The 20,337-nt window shown below is 37.1% G+C and overlaps 1 long non-coding RNA gene across 1 annotated transcript in view; it reads left to right on the forward strand.

Annotated features, from left to right (window-relative positions):
- Positions 1 to 20,337, forward strand: part of LOC106895457 — a 107,572-nt gene that overhangs the window by 40,733 nt on the left and 46,502 nt on the right. The window contains exon 3 of the long non-coding RNA XR_001413432.1: positions 4,475 to 4,538. This is a non-coding gene — a long non-coding RNA (uncharacterized LOC106895457). The remainder of the gene's footprint in view (positions 1 to 4,474; positions 4,539 to 20,337) is intronic.

Below are 20,337 nucleotides of genomic sequence, written 5' to 3' on the forward strand. Positions count from 1 at the left end.
CATGGATGATGCATTATATTAACAGAGTCTGCTCTCCACCCACACAAAAAAATAAAAGCCTCTAAACACTGAATGTTAGGCTGCCTGTAACTAACATGAGAATGAAAATATTTAAGATGCACAAAACATTTTCCCTTGAAGAAAGCAAAAGATCACACAATATATCTTCTGGTGCATAGCACATGTACCCTGGCATGTGTCTGGAGACATCTCTGGAAGCACCAGAGTGGAAGAAGTTCCTCTAATGATGCAGTAAAACTACAGCTGTACCACACCATAGTCAATAATTACTAGCATCTAAGGCTCCAGGGGAGTTTACTATATTCATACATACATGAGGAAAAGCTATTTAATTCATGGAAACATAATAGCTTCACTGACCTTTACACGCTGCTCCCTCACCTTCACAAACCATTGCAGGTCCAGGTGTCTGTGAGCAGAACTCGGAGCAGCTGCTCCTATACCCACCTTAACTGCATTTAAAGAGGCACTGAGCTTCTGGGCACACCCTCTGATCTAGGTCTCCAGCACACCTGGGGAGAAGTTTTAGAAAGCTCTTCTTTCCTTGTAGCCAATGAGACTGTATTTCATGCAAAAAAAAAAAAAAATTATAAAATCAGCGTGTTTCAGTCTGAAATTTGGCCCAAACTCGAGTCTTCTCCCAGAACAAAGTTAGGGTGCAGCTGAAGCGTTAAGTCAGAAGTTGGGAAGTGTACCTGTTTGCTGAAGTTCAGATAAAGCCATGATGCTTTTGAAGTTTTTCCTGCCTATAGCACAGATGTGCACTTGTCCCTAAAGTGTTCTTTACTGTAAGTGATCCATGGATACAAAGGATGCTAGTATGCAGAATTCTAGCAAAGCTTTTTCAAAACAATGTTGCCAATTCAGTTGTTTACATTTGCTGTAAGATTCAATCTGCAGCTCAAGGGCAGTAATTTGTACATTATACTAAGGTACTCAATTCACAAAGCTCATGGGACAATTACGTTGCCGACAGCAGAAAGTCAGGGGAAGAAAAATGAAAGATACAATATAATAACAGAAGAAAGCATTTTAAACATCATAAAATGAATTGTAAAACGTGTTACTCTATAAAACAACAGCTCTGACTTCTTGATTGTTACCACTGTTGAAGCAAATTGTGAGTAGGTGATGTCATATTCTGTGCATCTCCGCAACACATAACAGTCCTTCCCTTCTAGGTTGGGAAACTGTGCAATACATTTAAACTTATAAATTACATTAAAATATCTGCAGTACAGTGAAATGTTACTATTGATAGGAAAATATAAAAAATATTACTATAGCTAAGAGGTGTTATCACATTTAATGTAAATTGTGTTTTATAGGGCTTTATAATACCTGACAAGCAGTTCCAGATTTTTTCTCAAAGTTAGTTGTGTCTACCTGCAGGAATCATTTTTAGTCATTTAGCAAAGACTAATTGAACAAAACCTAAATATAATCTAATTTAAGACATATTGCTGTGTATATTTTAACTCAAAATATCTTAGACACTAATAATTCATTACTAGGATTTAAATGTTCATATTGTAGAGCCACTGGTTAGAGCTCAACAAAGGAAATTGCAGCATGTAAATCCTAGGAGTAGCTAGTTCTGCTACATTATTCCGTTAACACATTTCACACAAGATTGATTGTATGTCCTGTTTCTTCCAAGCAACAAATATAAACCCAGTCCCAAACCCACTGGAGTAAGCTTTAATACAGACAGGGCCTGTCGAATGTAAATGTAGTTCACAGGTTAAATTCTGAGGTCTAAGTGTATCGCTGCTGTTCTCAGCCAAGTTTATTATTTTATTATACTTTCTATTGATTGCCATCATCATCCTATTGAGTGGCTGTGTACAGTGTATGAGGCAGTTCAGCATAATCAATAAAGCTGTGGGAAAACTCTGGGGATCTTGGTGAGGAACAGGATGAATTGCCTAATGATGCCTACAAAAATGCTTTTGTTTTCCACTTTGAAATAAGTAAATAACAGGAGAAAAGGAGACTTAGGCGCCTTCTGAGAACTTACTTATACCACATTAGAGAGATATATTTGAGAAGTCATCATGTCACAAAGCAAAATAAGCAGTTAAAAAATTTAGCTTGAAATATGCTAAAGGTTCCATAAAGCTTAGCATCCTTGCTGTAAGGGTTTTGAAGAAATTTTTCCAAAAATACAGCTCACTTGGGAGACCATCCTGTGGACAGTTTGCACTCTTTTATCCTGCATGGCTTTGGTATTGATCACTATGGACCACATGATCCAGTGTTGCAGATAGACATTGGATGTCACAGAAGGGTTGAGGTTGGAAGAGACCTCTGAACATCATCTTGTCTAACCCAGGGCCACCTAGAGCCTCTTAGCCAGGAACATGTCCAGACAGCTTTTTCATATCTCCAAGGATATATCTCCACAGCCCCTCTGGGCAACCTGTGCCTGTGCTTGGTCACCCTCACGGTGAAAAAGTGTTTTCTAATGTAAGCTCCTGTGTTTTAGTTTGTGCCCGTTGCGTTACGTCCTGTCACTGGGGATCACCGACAGGAGCCTGGACAAGTGATGTGCTACTATTAAAATATGGGAAGTCAAATTTAGCTTCTGAAACCAGTGAGGGTTCCAAGATCACTTTCTAAAAATTAATTTATTCTATGTTTGCTTCACATATTTTGCTTTGTCTTGTTCTACTGTGGCCTTATCTTGAACAGATTTTTTAGGCTGTAACATAGTATAATAGATAATACAAAAAATGTCTCTAAAACAACATACAGTTTCTATGTGTATAGAATTATGAAGCCATCCTAAGCATACTGCTAGATACTTTAATAATAATAAAGAGCTAAGATAAGTAAATTGGAGGGGGGGTTATGCGTATTCCAAGAATATTCTCCTAAACTAGGAAAAAAATTAACATTATTTGCTTGCTAAAAGGTCTGCCATGATACAGTGTAGTGTGAACAGGAATATATCACATATTAATATTCCACAATGCTGTCGCTCATTCCTATGACAAATATTAGAACGTGAACAGAAAATAAATCCAATTAAATCATTGTTATAACATTGTTTTGATTAAGAGCGGTCCTTTTTTTAACCGAGGACTAAACATCTAAGCTTTAAGACTAAATTTTTAAAATATAAACCTTAAAAAAATAAAAATCTATTCATTTTACAGTTTCAGGATTTATCCTACATAAATGCAATTTACCTAAATGCTCCTATGTCAAAAATGTACTTTTTTTCCCTTTTCTTGTTATGATGCAATATAAACATTTGAAAAAATAATTTCTAAATCTCTAACTGAATTCATACTAGACAGAGGTGTCCTACAGTGTGGCGCAGACTGCTGACTCTTCAGCTACACGCTGAAACCGTATCCAGAAGAGATAAGGCTGTAAATCACTTTGTTAGAAATCTAGGATTCCTTCCAAAGGAGTTGATCAGAGCCTGTGTGGGTGCTCTCAACCCCTCCAATCTGGCAAAGGAATTAGTTATGTTGTAGCTCAGGTGTGCAATCTGAATCCACTATGACAGGGGACCACGTAATGGGATTTTATAGCCCCAGACACATTTATCCAAATGAACGATTTAACAGTCTTCAGGACCTGATACACTTACCAAGTTTCGTTCCGCTCGCTAGTCTGCCCAGGTCAAGTCACACCTACTGATTTCATATAATACACCCAGCAGGGGAGACTGTGTCCCATAAAGAAGAGACCAAAGTGTCGGTAGAAGAGCACTGATTAGCAGAACAGAGCCTTTCCAATGTAGTCTGTATGCTATTAAAATCGAACCCAGAAATGAGAAGTTTTTATCATAATTCATCCTACAGTCCTAGCTTAAAACAGAATCTAATTCTGGATGGTATAAAAGTTTTTAGCATTAGAAGTTCTGTTAATACCATTCAATAATATATTCCTTTTAAAAATATAACATCGGTCAATTTTTGATTAACACTAAAACTTCTCGAAGAGAAATTACTTCATTATTCCCTCTGATAAACATAATAGTCTACTTTTCATATGCTTAAATAAATAAGTATGAGAGCATATCAAAAAGGCAAGTGTAACAGCGAAGACTGTGAAAATATATTGCTCATGGAAGTCCATCAAGCTTTAGCTGCAATTCCAGCAGTTGTGTTACTGCATCACTGTAGCAGTATACAAATAGTGGCACACATTCTTTCCTATGAAGACCTCACGCTGCATAAGCGGAATGTAAAAATTTCCATCCACATCTTTAACACTACAGCTACATTTTCTACTTAGAAGAAAATTACCATACAGCTCTGCATTTATCATTTCATGGTGTTCTTCACGTTTTTGATTCAGCATTTATGAGCTTGCTTTTAGCTAGGAGTTTATTATTACCCATTTATAGGAAGCCAACAAAATAGTAAATTATGTATTTGAAAGCCCTGCTGGCTGACATTTTTAAAGTTCAATGGACCTTTTTTTTTTTTTACAGAGTAGAAATTTGTTGCAAACACTCAAGATCTGATAACTGATTCCCATTTAGATGTCATTGAGACGTAAGTGCAATGTATTTTCATTAATATTTCATTGTGTAAGTGTTCCTTGCTTTGACATTGCCATCTTGTATTTGTCCTACATCTAAAGAGCAACTTGTAATCAGGTATATTGGACTTCATTATCTGCCACCACACATTCTTAGCATACAGAGTGTTATTAAGTTATGATTGCTTGTGTTTTCTCCCTTATGGGAAGATGGAAAACATTATATAACAGTATGGACTCATTAAGGAATAAAAAAAAGTCTGACGATAAGCTTAAAACTGTCAAATACATCAATACAAAGGTTCTGGATTCAAAACTTTAGTTTCCATAAAACACAACCCAGGTTTAACTAATAAATGCAGACAAAGCTGAATTTTAAATGTAACAGAATATTTTGCAATTAATCTGTGGCTGTATATCAAAATAGTAATGTGACAACACGAGATGCATGTTAATTAGATATACACAAAACAATGTCTTTTTCAAAAGAAAAGTTCTTCTTGATTTTGCTTTTTGAATTGACATCCCTATCAAAAATAGAAAATAAATGGCAGTACCAGGTGTTTAGGTAAGATTAATTCAATATGTAGTATAATAATTGTGTAAACTATAAGGTCCTAAACTGTTGCAATAATTAGTAGTATAACTTTTAGATTCAGATGAAGTGTTATCCATAAAATAAAGTTTTGCTCTGTGTTACATTGGGGTAGATTAAAGCCATAATCCAGAGTTCATTCGGAAAGAAGAATCTTACTTTAAAGAATTGAAATGGAAAGTAATACATAAGAAGCTATATCAGTAAAAAGTTTCTATCTATCTACTATTAAGAACTTCACAGGTAAATAGAATCTCTCATACTTTATCATATATAGGGCTGATACAGTTTATTAAAGTTCTCAGTGAACAAGCAATGTGGTTGCAGTTGAAGGAAGTTTTGAAGCTAAGCAACGAGAAGAAAACACTGACACTGCACCTCTTCCATGCTTTCCATTTCCATATTCAGGATGACTTTTAGCTAATGTTCCTGCTGCAGAAGCCGAGAAGGAAACCAGGTGAATCTGCAGCATCGTTCTCCCATTGTGAACAATTTAGAGCACAATAATCAGGTTTTCCAGGTGCAAACTGGGTTTATATCATGCCCTTCTTTTCCCTACCTGCATCAAATCAGGTTGCTTCCTCTGTGAAGGGGAAGCAGATGTCATAAAGCAAGTTATGTTGATGCTTCGCCATCAGGAAATTTTTGATTTGCCTTACAAGTCCTGAACTGTTCCTGTATGGCTTGCTTAAGTCTTCATAGAGGTATCCAGTCATTAAATATATTGTATTATATTTCTACTTTACAGTGTGCTATAGATTTTTTGTATTAGCAATAACTAACTGCATTGTGGAAGTTATTGAGAGAACAGCTGCAGAATTTGAATCCTGTGTGGGACTGAATTGGTGCTTCTGGCACAGGGGAAGGCATAAAAAGTGTTTGGGGCCTCTGGGAAGTTTCTGCTGAAAGAACAACACTAAAATAATTTCAGCTGTTACCTTTAGGTTTCAGTCCCAAGCCCAAGCTTCGCTCCTCTGAAGTAATGTTCCACATTGTCTGCAGACTCCAACTGCTCCCTCACTGAGGCTGTATTTGCTCTGTTCTGATTTTTCCACTCCCTAAGGATCTGTACTAGATACTGACAGATAGTTGTTGAGGCACTAGGCTGGATGGCCCTTGTTACAACACAGTTCTGCTTAATCACATGTGGACAGGAAACATCATGTCAATTATCTTATTTTCATCTATTCTTATTACCGTAGCAGGTGTGTACACACTGTGGCTCATATGATAAATGCTCCAAAAACTGTAGGGTAAAAAACAGTCTGTGACATACAGAAAGGCTAGACCAGTAGTAAGCCATGTTGAGGAAGGAAGTAGCTAATATAATAGAAAAAATTACTGTTTCATAGCAAGTAAGTGGTGTTCAGCTGTAATCATCATGAAGGCTGATTTTACCTTTACCAGCTTAAATCACAACCCGTTCCATTGAAATGAGTGACATGATCAATATTGAAGTAAAGTCAGTATGAATGAAATAATGATCATTTCCACACAGCCTGGGTCGGAGGTTTGACTCTGTACACAGAAGTAGAACATCTTAATTTTGCTACCATATATTGAAAAAAGAAATAGGCACCAGTGGTCAGAGCACCTAGTGTTTTGTCCTGTCAATAATAACCAGTGTACATAATTTACAGTGCAAACTGTGCCTGCAGAGTCAATTGGCCTGCGTGCATATGTAATTAGTATTTTCTGCAATGACTGTGAATTTTTTTTTTTTTTTTCCTCCCTGGGAACAGTATGCTTCACTGCCATCTCTTTAATTTTATTCTTGGGTATACTTGGTTATACTCTCATTTAAGATCTCTTTAAGAAAGAGGATACAAGGATGAAAAATCGTATTTCTTAAAGAGATTTTATGCAAGAATATAAAAAATATAAATATTATAAAGAATAAATATAATTAAAATTAAGAATTATTTTAAAAAAAATTTAAAGTGACTTTGGTAGATATTTCCAAGTACACTGCCTTTACTATACCTCAGTTACTCCTTTTTCTTTTTTTTAAGGTTCTTATTTTGATAAGAAAATGCCCCAGAAAGGACAAGAAATTCTCAGCTTTTTGTCAGGTTATTTTCTGCATCCAGCAGAAATGCCCATCCAGGGTTTCTCAAAAGCTGCAGAGTACTTTGAACTGCTGATTATACGGCAGGTGGTTAACGTGATGTTATGCTCCTTATTGGTACCTTTCGCTTTTTTGTCAAGCTCAGTACAGAAAAGGAGAAAGCAGATACAAGCTACCACTTCTAACAAGTTCTAATATCAGTTTTCAGACATTCTAGATAAGACTTATTTTTTCCTTTGGGAAGGGATGTAACTAATCAATGATTCAGCTGGAGCTGAGCCATCTTCATAATTATAAGACAAAATATCGCAAAACAATTGGCATTTCAGTGTAGCAAAATCCCAATTCTAGCATTCTGTAACGTTTCCTCGGAAATTGAGTAGAATACTTTTGGGATCTGTTTATTAAATTTGTCCCACATAGACTCTGACCTTTCAAAACACAGAAAAGATCATGTGGCAAAACAGTCCCAGGAGTGATTTTTATTTTGGCTCTGACCTCTCCCTCTGACCTTGGGAGAAATACTTTACGTATACATAAATAAAAATAAAATTAAGTAATAGCAGAATAGCTATATTTCTTTCATTCTTTGATATAGGAGAAACAATCATTTTTGAATTTTCATACAGTTCTCTTCAAATATATATGCATGCATGCATACATGCAGAGGAGACTATGGCATGAGACTTCTGTAATTCTTGATCATTTAACATACAGGTCAGTAGAAAACATACATAATTTAGATCCAATTTCCATCTTTGCAAGCCCAGAGAACACAACTTCTGACACTGACTTGTATTAAAAAGGGTAGAATGTGAGATGCTATTGTTCATTTATAGGGCAGCAATTATGCATGGAACTATTTCACTGGAATTCTACATTTATAACTTCTGCTTTCCTTATCTTTAAATGTATTGATTTTATCAAGTATTACAAATGGACCTGACAGACCACTACGGTTACAGCTATAGGGTTACTAGTGCAGCTAGTTTTGGATTCCTTGCAATGCTAAATTTTAATTACTGGATTTGGAATTATCTTTCACAGATCTTTCCCATGTTTTTGGGTTGATCTGTTTCCAGCAATGAAGGCAGGAAATAATAACACCGAGCTGATTATATTACTTCTTTCAGTACATATGAAGGTTTTCCCTCAGCCCTTGCTTTGAACCAGAATTGGAAATTTGACAGGATGAATTGTAGTGCAATGAAAAAGATTCCTGAATTTGTCCTTATGAGAAGACATTCAAATTTGACACTCTAAAAATCACTATTTGTACACAATCACTAACCTTTCCATTGGAGTTTCCTGAGAAGGTTTCAAGCACTCTGTCTACACTGAGCATGACCCAGAAAGCCAGATTTCAGTCACACTTACAGGCCAGGAAATACGCAAGGCAGAAGATAAACATACACATGCCAAGCTAATCATATATACAAATCTTCAGCTTCTTGCAATGATTTTAGAAACCCACATGTATTAATTAATAATTTCAATAGCAGAAAAAACATGGCCTCCCCAGGTTAACAAACCATACAGGTTGTTTTGGTATAAGAATTAAAAGAAGTTGTAAAGCCACAAGATGGGGTCAAAAAAAGACAATTTATACTAAATATAAGAAGCTACCAACAAACAAAATCTTGCCCCATCAGTCAGATTTCAGTGGCTGCCAATTTGTTTGGAAAGCACTGGCAATGAGAAAGACCGAGCTGTGTTGTGTGCTGGAATTTAGAGACCGGAGGCTCCATCATTTCAGTGGCAACAATCTGGCATAAGTTTAAACAAAGTAGTGCAGATTGGACTTTCTCTGTATGGATGAGTCCTTAACAATGAAAATCTTTTTGCATTTGTAGAAGAGAGATGAAGGCAAGCGTGCCCTGACTGCAGCAGGTACAGTGAGCAGGATTTGAATACTGCAGTTAAGAGGCTCAGACTGCTCTAGGCTGTATCACCCTTTGGGCTCTATTCAATCTACTGGACCCTGAGATTGCTTGAAGTTCTGTAGTCCCTGTTCCAATCTTTGATCTTTCCCCTTTCTTTAGATGTTTGCCCCATTCTTTTCAGGTGGCCAGTTTGCTATTTTCATTAACTTTTCAAAGTAGGTAGCTCCCTTTGGGTAATACAGAGTTTATCTTATCTTAGGTGTTTGAAATAAAATTGTTTTACAATCTTAGATTTTCAAGAACACAAAGTGAGCAAGAAATAAATAACATCGAAATAGTTGCGTATTCTGTATTTTTAGCTGATTCACTGACAAATTAAATACAGGTCTTAAACAAAATTCCTGTAATACTTTGTCACTCTGAGAGGCAAAATAAGATTAGGTACAGACTTTGAAATTTAAAAGCAGATCTAAGGCAACTCTCTTGGCAGACCAGTAGTGTTAGGAAAAAAAAAAAAAAAGCCTAGCTCCTACTCTTCCTTCTGGCTCACAATATCTATATTCACTGCTACACAGTTTGAAGACTAGATCGTATCTTGTTTTAATCCCCAAAAATGGAAGCTACCAATTTTAATAGTTCAATGTGCAATGGGAAATTAATACAGTAAGTCAGCTGCACTTTCCTTCCCATCAGCCTTTCAAGTCTGCATGTATCACAGGTGTCTGCTGTGTCACTGACTGCTACATGCATTTCATTCTACCATTTTAAACTGTGGTAACAATAAGGTATGGGAAATGGAAAGTTGTTCTAATAGAAGCAAAATTTTCGGAAGACATGTTTGATACAGGGTGTTCTCAGAGACACAGAAAGCGAGTGTGAGAATGAATCAATACAGCACATGCAGAAAAGCATATCCTTTGCTCATCCTGATAGAAAGCTCTTGCCTCTGCTAAGGTGTACATGTACAGAGTGCAAACACAAGAAAAGAACTGGAAAAGAGCCATTCAGGGGTGAAGATCACTAAAATTCAGCTATTTTTATTGTGTCTGGTGCTGTGCCACCAGAATTTATGGAGGACTTGTGAGTCACCATCCGTCATAGACAATTGTTGAAAAGACAGAAGATGGAACTGTGCTGTTCTGGAAAAGCAAACATTCAAGCACATCACGTAAATTCTTTTTGCAAACAGCTATTTTTGCTTTTCTTTCCTTCATTATAATGATAATATCTGCAGCTCCTTTTTTGTCTTCAAAGCCTGATTTTTAAAGGTTCCTTAATGTGGCATTCTGTTACACAAATTCATACAGACCCACTCTTCTTTCATTGCATCTGATCCAGCCAAAAGACTTAATCATATACATCCTAGAAGCTCACAGATAATCTTATTAATATATGGGACTGTTCCCATATACCCACTTGCACAGCTGTGCTTTCAGAGTTTGCAGAATCATTGATGACGAGATCGGACATTGCTTAGCAATACTGCAAGGGTCTGATTTCATTTTTCCATAGAAACACTGTCAAACTGATAACCACACAGACTGCAGACTGAACATGCACATCTGATTACTGAATTGCCAGTGATAAGGGACATAATAGACATTTGTTTGATGGATACACCCAAATATAGTCGGGAAATGCACACTGTGAGCATGTTTCATTTGACTGTTCCCGTCATACTTAGTGCCTTTTAATTAGAGGATGCCTGAACAGACAAAGCAACGTTTCCTGGAGCTGACAGAACAGCTCTACCCAGTATAAAATACTACATCAGCTAATATTAGTGAAAAGCAAACATCCAAATCTCTGTCTCTGCAATCAGCTTGTTAGAAGATGGAACTATGACTGCCACAATCTCCACTTCAAGGAGCAAAGGAGAACAGGTGTGGTATCTCCTGAGCCCCCTCAGCCCCTAATACTGCCTTTGCTACAACCTACATGTGGACGAGCCAATCCCGTACAACAGCTTTGGTTAAGCTTTGAGTCCAACCCACTTATGTGCAAGACTGGACAAAAATGCTCTTCTGAGATGGAAAAGAAAGTCGTACTTAATACTACATTAATTGAAATTCCTAACTGAACTACATGAAAATACAGGAAAACATATCCTTCGAAATTAAACCTGAAACACACACAGTAATGTGATAAAAGATTTGAAAAGAGTGGGGTCAAACAGCAGCAATACATGTCAGTATGATTTAGGAAGAAGCACACCCAAAAAACATTACACCAAAAGCTCAGGGAGATTGTTACTACCAGTAGATAAGTAACTTTATTTAACTGTCCTCTTTGTAAAAGAACCGAGCATGTAGCTAAATATGTTAGGGAGCTATTGCTGAAGGTTAACTTACAAATAAAGACTGATGGGAGTAGATGTTTGAAATGGTTTGTTACAAAAAAAAGAAAGACTAGATAAAAAAGACTGGAGAAGCATACAGCTGCTCTTGGACTCCCCATTCGTAGATCTTATACACACGTAATTAGTCCAGAAGAGACAAGGAGAAAATACCGCTTTGTAGCAAAGATGTTCAGTAGCTGTTCGGATCAATGAGCATGAAAAATGACACAATGATAAAAAGGGCCATCTTCTCATATCACTAATATACACTTTTATTGAACAGCTCTGTTTTCCATGACTGGACTTTAAAGTGTAGCAAAGTACATACCACTTACTATGCTCTCAGACTTTAAATCAAAATCGAAAGCACCGGTTTTAATACAGTAACACCTACATGGAATAGTGTATAGAGCTACTTAGGTTTCTTAAATCTAATTTCATACTTCTCAGTGCTCATTCACTGGGAAGCAGATAGGTAAACTTCCAACTTCAAAGCTATTTATGCACATCATATAAGCATAACAAGAAAAACAGTGTGTAGGATGTACATGTATGCGGCTCGTAGAGCCCTCTTTTTTCCTCTGTTCCTCAGGAAGTATGCCATTAACAGTATTACCTTACTTTCTGGGGGGGGGGTGGGGTGGACACAAATTAAATATTTGTTCGTTTACTTGCATTAGGACTGTTTTTGTAGTGGTTGGTTTGTTTGTTTGTTTGTTTTTTGCATTCTGTGGTGTTCTCATTCTAGACTCTATCACAAAATAGTTGAAGGCCAACCAGCCAGATGAATATGCCCACACACAGCTTCATGCTGCAAACTTACATCTTTATAGGTCATAAATTACCTTATCGGGGAATATAAACAAACTTGGACTTTGAGCACTATACTACAAATAGTCTTTAAATCAAGTTACCATGTCAAATGATGCACATTTTTCTAAGACTTCTACTCTCTAGGCCATCAGATTTGCACTTTCTATTATTACTTTTTTATTAAGGAAACTTAAATCCTGTTGAGAAGAGCTTATTTAGGTTGAGCTGTCACCTTTAGCTTCAGAACATTAAGTCTTGACAAATGCTTCTTCTGAAGTCTGACACCTGTTTCTTTGGCATTTCCCACTTTGAGGAACTCACTAGACTATAATAATACTCAGCACAGCAGAGGTAAAGAGAATGAATTAAAGCAGAAATGCTTTCGGATGTCAAAGAGCAGTACAAAAGAACATCCCTTTGCTGAGGTTGTCTCAGTAGTTTAGATAGGACCTCAGGAGAGCTCATCTCAAAGCTGTATGTTTTTGCTTTAATGGGAATCTAATGCCCCTGAAACAAGCCAGATTAGTAGCCCCCAGAGACCAGACAATTCTGTCTTAAAACAGACACAGATCAGCAGGAGAAAACAAGTTTCTTTGCAGATACTTTCAGAAGAACAGAGAAACATCCTTATTACTAGACCTTCTCTTCGGCCAAATATCAGGTATCTGCTCTTTCTGTAATGGAAATGCTTGAGGAAAATGTTTCTAACATACTCTGAGATACGATTCCATTACTTTCTTTTTTTTTTTTTACATTTGGCTTAATAAAAATTGTGATAGTAAATTTCTTCAAACATTTATTGATCAGTTTGGGGGAATCTACATCTAGAAGAGGATCCCTACTCCACTTAAATCAATAAAAACAACTCTCATGAACTCTCTCTAAGCTTACAGTAGACCTACAGGACCAGATCCACGGTTTATTTATCCATGTATTTATAACCATATCTGTGTATTTTCACTTTATTCTCCACAGTTTCAGGTATGAATTTGCATCAGAGACAGGAATATACTCATTAGGAACTAAGTAATTGATTTCATTTCTTTGAAAAATCCACCTCTTCCACATATTTCAGAACCTGCTTTTAGTCTTACAAAATAGAATCCATACAAAGAATATTTTTTCTATAACCAACAAGTGCAGTCCACTTTTGTGAAAGATTCACCATGATGGAATACATAATCAATTGTATCCTGAAAACTGTAAGAATCTTAAACAAAACCTGTTAGATTTATTTTATTGAAGAAAGGGATGTCAAAAACCCTTTCAAAACTAGATTACAGGCAGCACTACAGTTATCCTTGAACTCTGTACTAAAATGTACTAAAATGTATGAACAGCCTTTTAGAATACTTTCATACAGCAGCAATCTTTCTAATCAAACTGACCATCTTTCAGGACTGTATATTACAGCAATTTCAAGCAGTGCTTTATACTTACTGGGGATTTTCTTACCAAGGCTGGCAGTACCATCTTTTTTAAGAGTACTCGGCACATTCTTTATAACACTGTTTTCATCTTTTACCAAATTTGATAATCTTTAATTGGTCTGGCTGAAATATTCCATACAAATCTCTGCCTTAGAATGACATTTTGATAAGGATTTGGGCAATTCTGAAAATCAGGTTAAAAGCCAAATAAATTTGTGTGAAAGAGATACAAGTATTTGATTAAAAAGTCCAGAGCAGGGCTCCCCAGGTGGCTGTTCCAGAGAAAGCACAGAACTCCTCACCAGCAAGAGCGTGGGAGATGCGGAGGCAGCGGTGGTTGCTCACACCCAGCAGCAGCCAGCAGGACTGTTCACTGTCAGAAGCTCCAGTGGTGGAATTGCAGGTCCTTTAGTTACACACTGTTAATCAGCCAGGTTGTGCAGAAGGAAAGAAACCTTTTCCCTGTGCATCTTCACAACGGCAGCCATGGTGGCTGACAGAGTGGGGCCCTTCCCTTGCCCCTAGCCATGGTGCACTGATAGCAGGGGGGTTTCTGGTCTCCCTGAGCGCAGCGTGATGCACAGAGGCATAGCTCTGTTGAGTGTATGTTCACACAGGGGATCCCAAACAAATCACCTCTGAGCCTGCTGGTAGGTCACTTGGTTTTTCCTGGCAGGCTGTGTGTGACACATTGCCATCTGAAGACTCCCACTCTACCACCTCTGAAGGTTAACTTCTCAGTTCCAAGTTTTTGCACGTATGTATTTATATACATGGAGAGGTCACTGTTCTTATTTATGTGGGTAGATGTGAAATACAAATCTTTGCAGTTGGCAGATGCATACATTGTAGAAACCAAGCACATTAAAAAAACACTAACGATTAGAAAATTATACAAACATACAAACAGACATATACACTCAGTGTATATATTTATAAAATAAGCATCAAATCTGTTAAACTATTAAGATAGCTGGAAAGTTTATATAAGAAAAGCATGTTATTCACTACTTGCAAACTTAGGACATGCTGAAAAGACTTTCATCATCTATAAAGCAGTTATGTCTTTAATGCTCAGTATTTTTCTACATTTAATAGACTAAACAAGGTGTTGAGTGTTAAATGTGAAAGTACAGGTGGCAATAATTCTGTTTGGGCATGGCTGCTGTAGGAATTATACGATCAATATCAATCTATATATTAGATGAATATATCAAAAAATATATATATATCAATAGCTATTGGACTGATGTTGCACTTTTGCTCTTTTATCATTACAACGTAAGTATAGCAACAGTGCTGCTACTGCTCAGGGTAGTAACAGAACAACTTAAAACCTACCTGTTATTGCTGTATTTCTAGTAGGAAATGAGTTCATAGGTCTTACAAACCAGACTGTTAAATGTATTCCAGTATTTTTTGTTACCTTTTCAGACATACATTCCTAAAACTTGTGTCCCTTCTTTTAAAAACCTGTAAGTTTGCATCCCATGCCCAAAGCCATATGCAGCATGGCCAACGCTGCTGCAGCTCCGGTGTTGCAGGCAGGGCTGCAAGGCCAATGTCTTTATACAGCTGTGAGCTTCAGCTTTTACTTCACATTGCCTGTTCGTAACTGGTGTGTTTAGACTTACCTTGCTGGACAGATGATTTAAAGAAAAGTGCATCCCTTCTTAATTAGCTGAATGGTCTACAATGGATTTCATGCCCGAACAAATATAATTGAAACAAGTGAAATCACATTAGCCATGCCAGAAAATAATCAAGCATGTCTTGATTTAAGCTTTGTGGCTTAGCTCTTGGTGAGGACTGGCCACTTTTCTAATTCTGCAATGAAAATGAAAAACCAGCAATGCTGTAAAGCATTAACACCAGTGTTGGTGTATTTACAGCCCACATTACTATTCTGTTTTAAACTACGTAGTTTGCTAGAAGACATTCCCAAAATTATATTCAAAGTGACCAGTAATTGTAACTAACACAGGCATTTCTTCAGCCCTTATCAGAAGACCTTGGAATACAAAATTAATAATCAAACATTAATCTTTTCTTGAGAAAAAAATAATAATGAAATAAAAATAATCCACAAGCAATTGAATAAACTAATCTCAAGTTTATGTTATTCTGCAAAGGATAAAATAATAAAATGTGGACCGAAGAACTGCTATCTCTCTGTCACAGCCTATGTAAAACTTCTTTCGTTCCCAGGTGTTGGTACCTGCATACTTATTTCTTTTGATATCCATAAAGATGTATATGAAGCATATCAATATAGCACTCAATAATGCGATTTTGAATCACTAGGAAGCATGATAGGCTGTGGAGGTAAAATGGATCCAATAACAGTTGGGAATTATAAGAGCATGAAGAAGCTGCAGCCATCAAATGGTTGAAGTGGAGAGGGAAGAACAGTGGGCACAGCTGAACAGCCAGAAGCAGGTCCTGACACAGAAGCAAGACGCTCTCTGTGCATCTTGCCCTAGTGACACTGTGTCTGAAGGCAATGGGTTACTCATGGCAGACACAAACAGGTTTTGTGTTGGTGTCAGTGTTACACAGTGGCTCCCAGGTCATCTAACGAAGGTCCCAGTGCCCTGTGACCCTCACAGAACAGCCTCTTGGCCACTGCAGGCTGGCTCTGGGCTGGGGCTCTGTGGAGCTCCTGGCTCTGCTGCAGGGAGCTGCTGTTAGCTGCACCAAAAACCTTCCCCAGTCCCTCAGTGGGAGCAGGAGCTGCTGTTCTGTGGTGAGCAGCTGATTAGCTGTGTCTTGCTTTTGTGTGAAGTCGTAGCTTCCACTGAATTCCTTCAGGGCATTCAAAATACAGTCATTTGCCTAATGATTTGGCAATGACTTAGAACTGCTTCATATGAAAGAGAAGGGGCATGGGGTATTGTGATATACTGCCTCCCTCACTGCTGGGAACGTGGAGGCAGACGATAGCTGTCAACCCTTGAAGGTACAGGATGGTAGAAGGGGGCCCACAAGGGCTCAAGGCAAAGGCAAGACATTGAATAAGATGAGGTGGAAAGCAGAAAAAGTCAATGCAGAAGTTGGGAAATAAAGATCATTTGCTGGTGATATTGACGGGAAATAGCCATTTCTGCAATTAGGGGAGACAGATTATATTTTTAAATACTTTTGGAGTTGACATTATGAGAGGGCTAAGAGACAAGGCAAAAAGGGGACTTAAAGTGGTAGCAATATTTTTATCTCCTGTGACAAGTTCATTCAAAGATTTTTTTTTTCTAGATCATGTGAATTCTAAATTTTTTTGTACTTGTACATTATTTTTCAAGAATTTAAGTCTACACACCTTCTAACTACTGTACCATTCACATGTATTATGCATGTTTACACTCATATTTATCTTTATTTCAGTGTATAAAAGTTGTACAACTAGCATTAACTTTGCAAAGGACATTCTGAACTGATAGAAAGGCTACTTACAAGTACAAATAACAGCAATAAATCTACTTTTTAGTAGAAGATTTAAAATACTACACTGTTGATTTTTTTTTTATTAGTAGATGTGGATTATCACAGTATAGCCAAAGATACAGAAAACTTAAAAATATATTGTGTGAAACTATTTATGAACTCTAAATGCCATACATAAGAAGCCACAGAAGTTCAAATAAATCAATCAAAAAATTGTTGAAAATCAGTATCGTATTTTGCCTGTCATGATCATTCTGCTGCATTCTTAGTTCTGTAGCAGTATTTGGATGACACGTAACTAGAGCTGAGTACTTTGTAATGAATAATTTATTTCACCAATTTTGCTGCTTTTTTCTGTGACATTGCCATGAATAAACAGATCACGATTTTCTTTATTCGTACTTCGAAGTTCTCTGACAGTCCCTACTCAACCCACTTCCCTTTACAGTATTTATATTGATGGATAGTCCAGATTTTGAAGTTGGGAAGGGCTGGAATCAGAGCTCTATAGTTTAGTAGTGCACAGTCGTACACCATTGTCTCTATTCCCCAGTTGGACTCTTCTGAAGTAATTGGGTGTGAACATTCATGGAGAATAAATTAGACTTTGCTTTTTGTGATCCTGAATGTTAAACCAACTCTCTCTCTGCAGTAGCACCAATAAAACGCAGAAGAAATTCCACAGAAAGCTAACACACAAAAGGCAAGAGCGTAGCTGAAAGGAATTCATTTAAAAATTCATATGAATATTCATAGGGACTTTTCTTTGCAATATGTTCTCAAATTAAACGTTATGAAAACAACTTTTTCCTTAGTACATTCAACTTGGGTCTGCTCACCTGTTCTTGATGAGGCCATTGAGAACACTTTAGAGGCTGGAAGGAAGGACAAGCTTAGGGTTCTGGTTGGTCTGGAGTTCAGTCAGGCTTTTTTTGGACCCAAGCCTAAAGGCATGTCTTTTCTATATCGTATTAGGGCTCTTCAGTCATTGGCAGCAGTGACAATTTTGGAAGGCTAAAGCTGAAGAGTAAAGCAGGGCTGTTTGCTGGATAGGCTGATAGAGAGGAGGAAGGGATCACCTTTCCTTGTGCAAACTAACACTAAGGCACATTTTGCTGCTGCAGAATAATCAGTCACTTAATATTTTAATGACAATTTTGTATTATGCATGAAGCACAGTTTTCTACACGCCACATTAGAAGGCAGTAGAGAACTACATCATTGCCATTAGTCAAATGGAGGCACTATGCATTCCCCATATGCCTTGCTAATCTCTCCTGGTAGGTGCCGAAGGGAAGAGAGGCAGCTCTAGAATTCTATTAACAAGTTATCACACTTTAGATAGACTGCTAAGGGATTACTGGCTTAGAAAAGTCTAAGTCCATTCCAAGACATATATATAGATATGATATATACTATTATAATGTAATATACTCTTAGCAAAAAGTAAGTTTAAAGATAGACAAAGTAAAACAACTGGGATAAAAAAATTTAAGTCAGAAGTTATGTTCCATGAGCAGAAGTAATGCTTACGGCTGTTTTGCATTAGTACATTTGAAGCACATTGTTTCCTAATCTACTTCGAAGAAATGTTTAGGGATTTTATTAACATAAAACAAGATAGTGAGAGCAAATTTGATATCAATTAACATACTAATTAAATGTCACTTAGTAGTTTTAGCAATTACTTGATATTTAATTAACCACTTGAATACCTTGGGAGATCCAGATTATTGTAGGTGTAATCAAAGGGCAATTCTTCTGACCCTGTGGGTATATGCTGCATGTCAAGACAATCTGTAGATAGCAACAAAAAACAACTTTATGCACCGTGACCCCAGGTATGCCGAGTTGCTGTGTACCCAAGAGATTAATTTACTAATTTGAATGTACTAAGTATCATTTAAAAAGCTTAAACATACCTCAAGTGATTAGGGACCTACATAAACAGCATGAACAACCTACAAAATAACAATTATTTTAGTTCAAGCCACTTTTTAAATTCACACTGCAAAATTGTCTTGGCATTTATGAAATGTGTATTCACTGTCAGGTCCTTTTATTTTTAGCAAACAGCTGCAAGGATTGGAGAGAAAGGAAATAAATATTTTTAGGAAAAAATTACTTAAGGAGTGCAAGTATGTACCTGAATTCTTCTGGACTGTATTCCCAACGAGACACCAACTTTTGCAAAAGGGACATTTCCTGGTGGACCGTTTCTGTACTGTTTTTAGGAAAAAAAGTCTTAATCACAAAACAGGCGTGATCTCTGCCTGTTGAATTGCCCCGTCCTACAGATAAGTCTCCTTCCTCCTACTTCTTTTGGAGCTGTTTTTGTCATTTGGCTCCTGCTGTCATGTAGCACCACACTGCCGTGCCTACTACAGCTCCAGTATTAGAAATTCCCTCTTTCTCATTTCTGCCACTTTTCTAAATGGACATTAACAGCTCCTAACTCTTGTTTTTAATCTCATGCTTATAAACCCAGCAACCTTCCCACTGCTCTTGATTATCCTCTCAATGGCTCCATTATTTATGCTTCCATTTCTCCCTGTGTATGCCAATATGGAGAAACCAGGCAAAGTAACCTTTCTGTTCCCTTTGTAGCTCTTTCCAATTTGCCATACAAGAAAACAGAACTTCACTCATCTTGGAAAAAATACATCTATTGCTATATTTGTGTTATTTTTTAACTTCTTGTCTATGTCTCATTTCTATACTCATTAAAGCTTTTTATTTACAATGTATCTTCAAATCTCTCTCTCTAATCGGATACCCAGCCCTGTCATTCCACCAAAACCAATCTAAGTCTCTAATGGTCACTTTGAAGTAGAAATAGAGATTGAATGCGCCTTCCTTCTCCCTGTTCACCATCAGACACCTTAAATAGCAAGTGACATGCCGTTTACTCAAAATGTTTTCCACCCTTTTGCTTTTGTGTCTTTGTTCCCTCTTGGTTCTCTTGAAATGCGTCTAATTTATCCTTCAGAGGATATTTATCAATCTTTTTTCATTTATGGGTGGGGCCTCTGCATGGGTTCTTTACAAATTCCACTGGGGTCTACTCTTAACATAAGCTATACCAAGGGGATTGAAAAGTCCTTGAATACCTCAACTTTTAAAAGGATTTCCTTGTAATTTTAAGTGTATGAAGTGAGTTGATCTCATTCACAGTTTACAAAGGCTGTTCATGTCTTAACTGTAGCTTCTTAATCAGAGCAAATTTAAAGGAAGAGGATAGTTTG

Source organism: Calidris pugnax, unplaced genomic scaffold, assembly GCF_001431845.1.
Source record: "Calidris pugnax isolate Ruff unplaced genomic scaffold, ASM143184v1 scaffold38, whole genome shotgun sequence".
Classification (NCBI taxonomy): domain Eukaryota; kingdom Metazoa; phylum Chordata; class Aves; order Charadriiformes; family Scolopacidae; genus Calidris; species Calidris pugnax.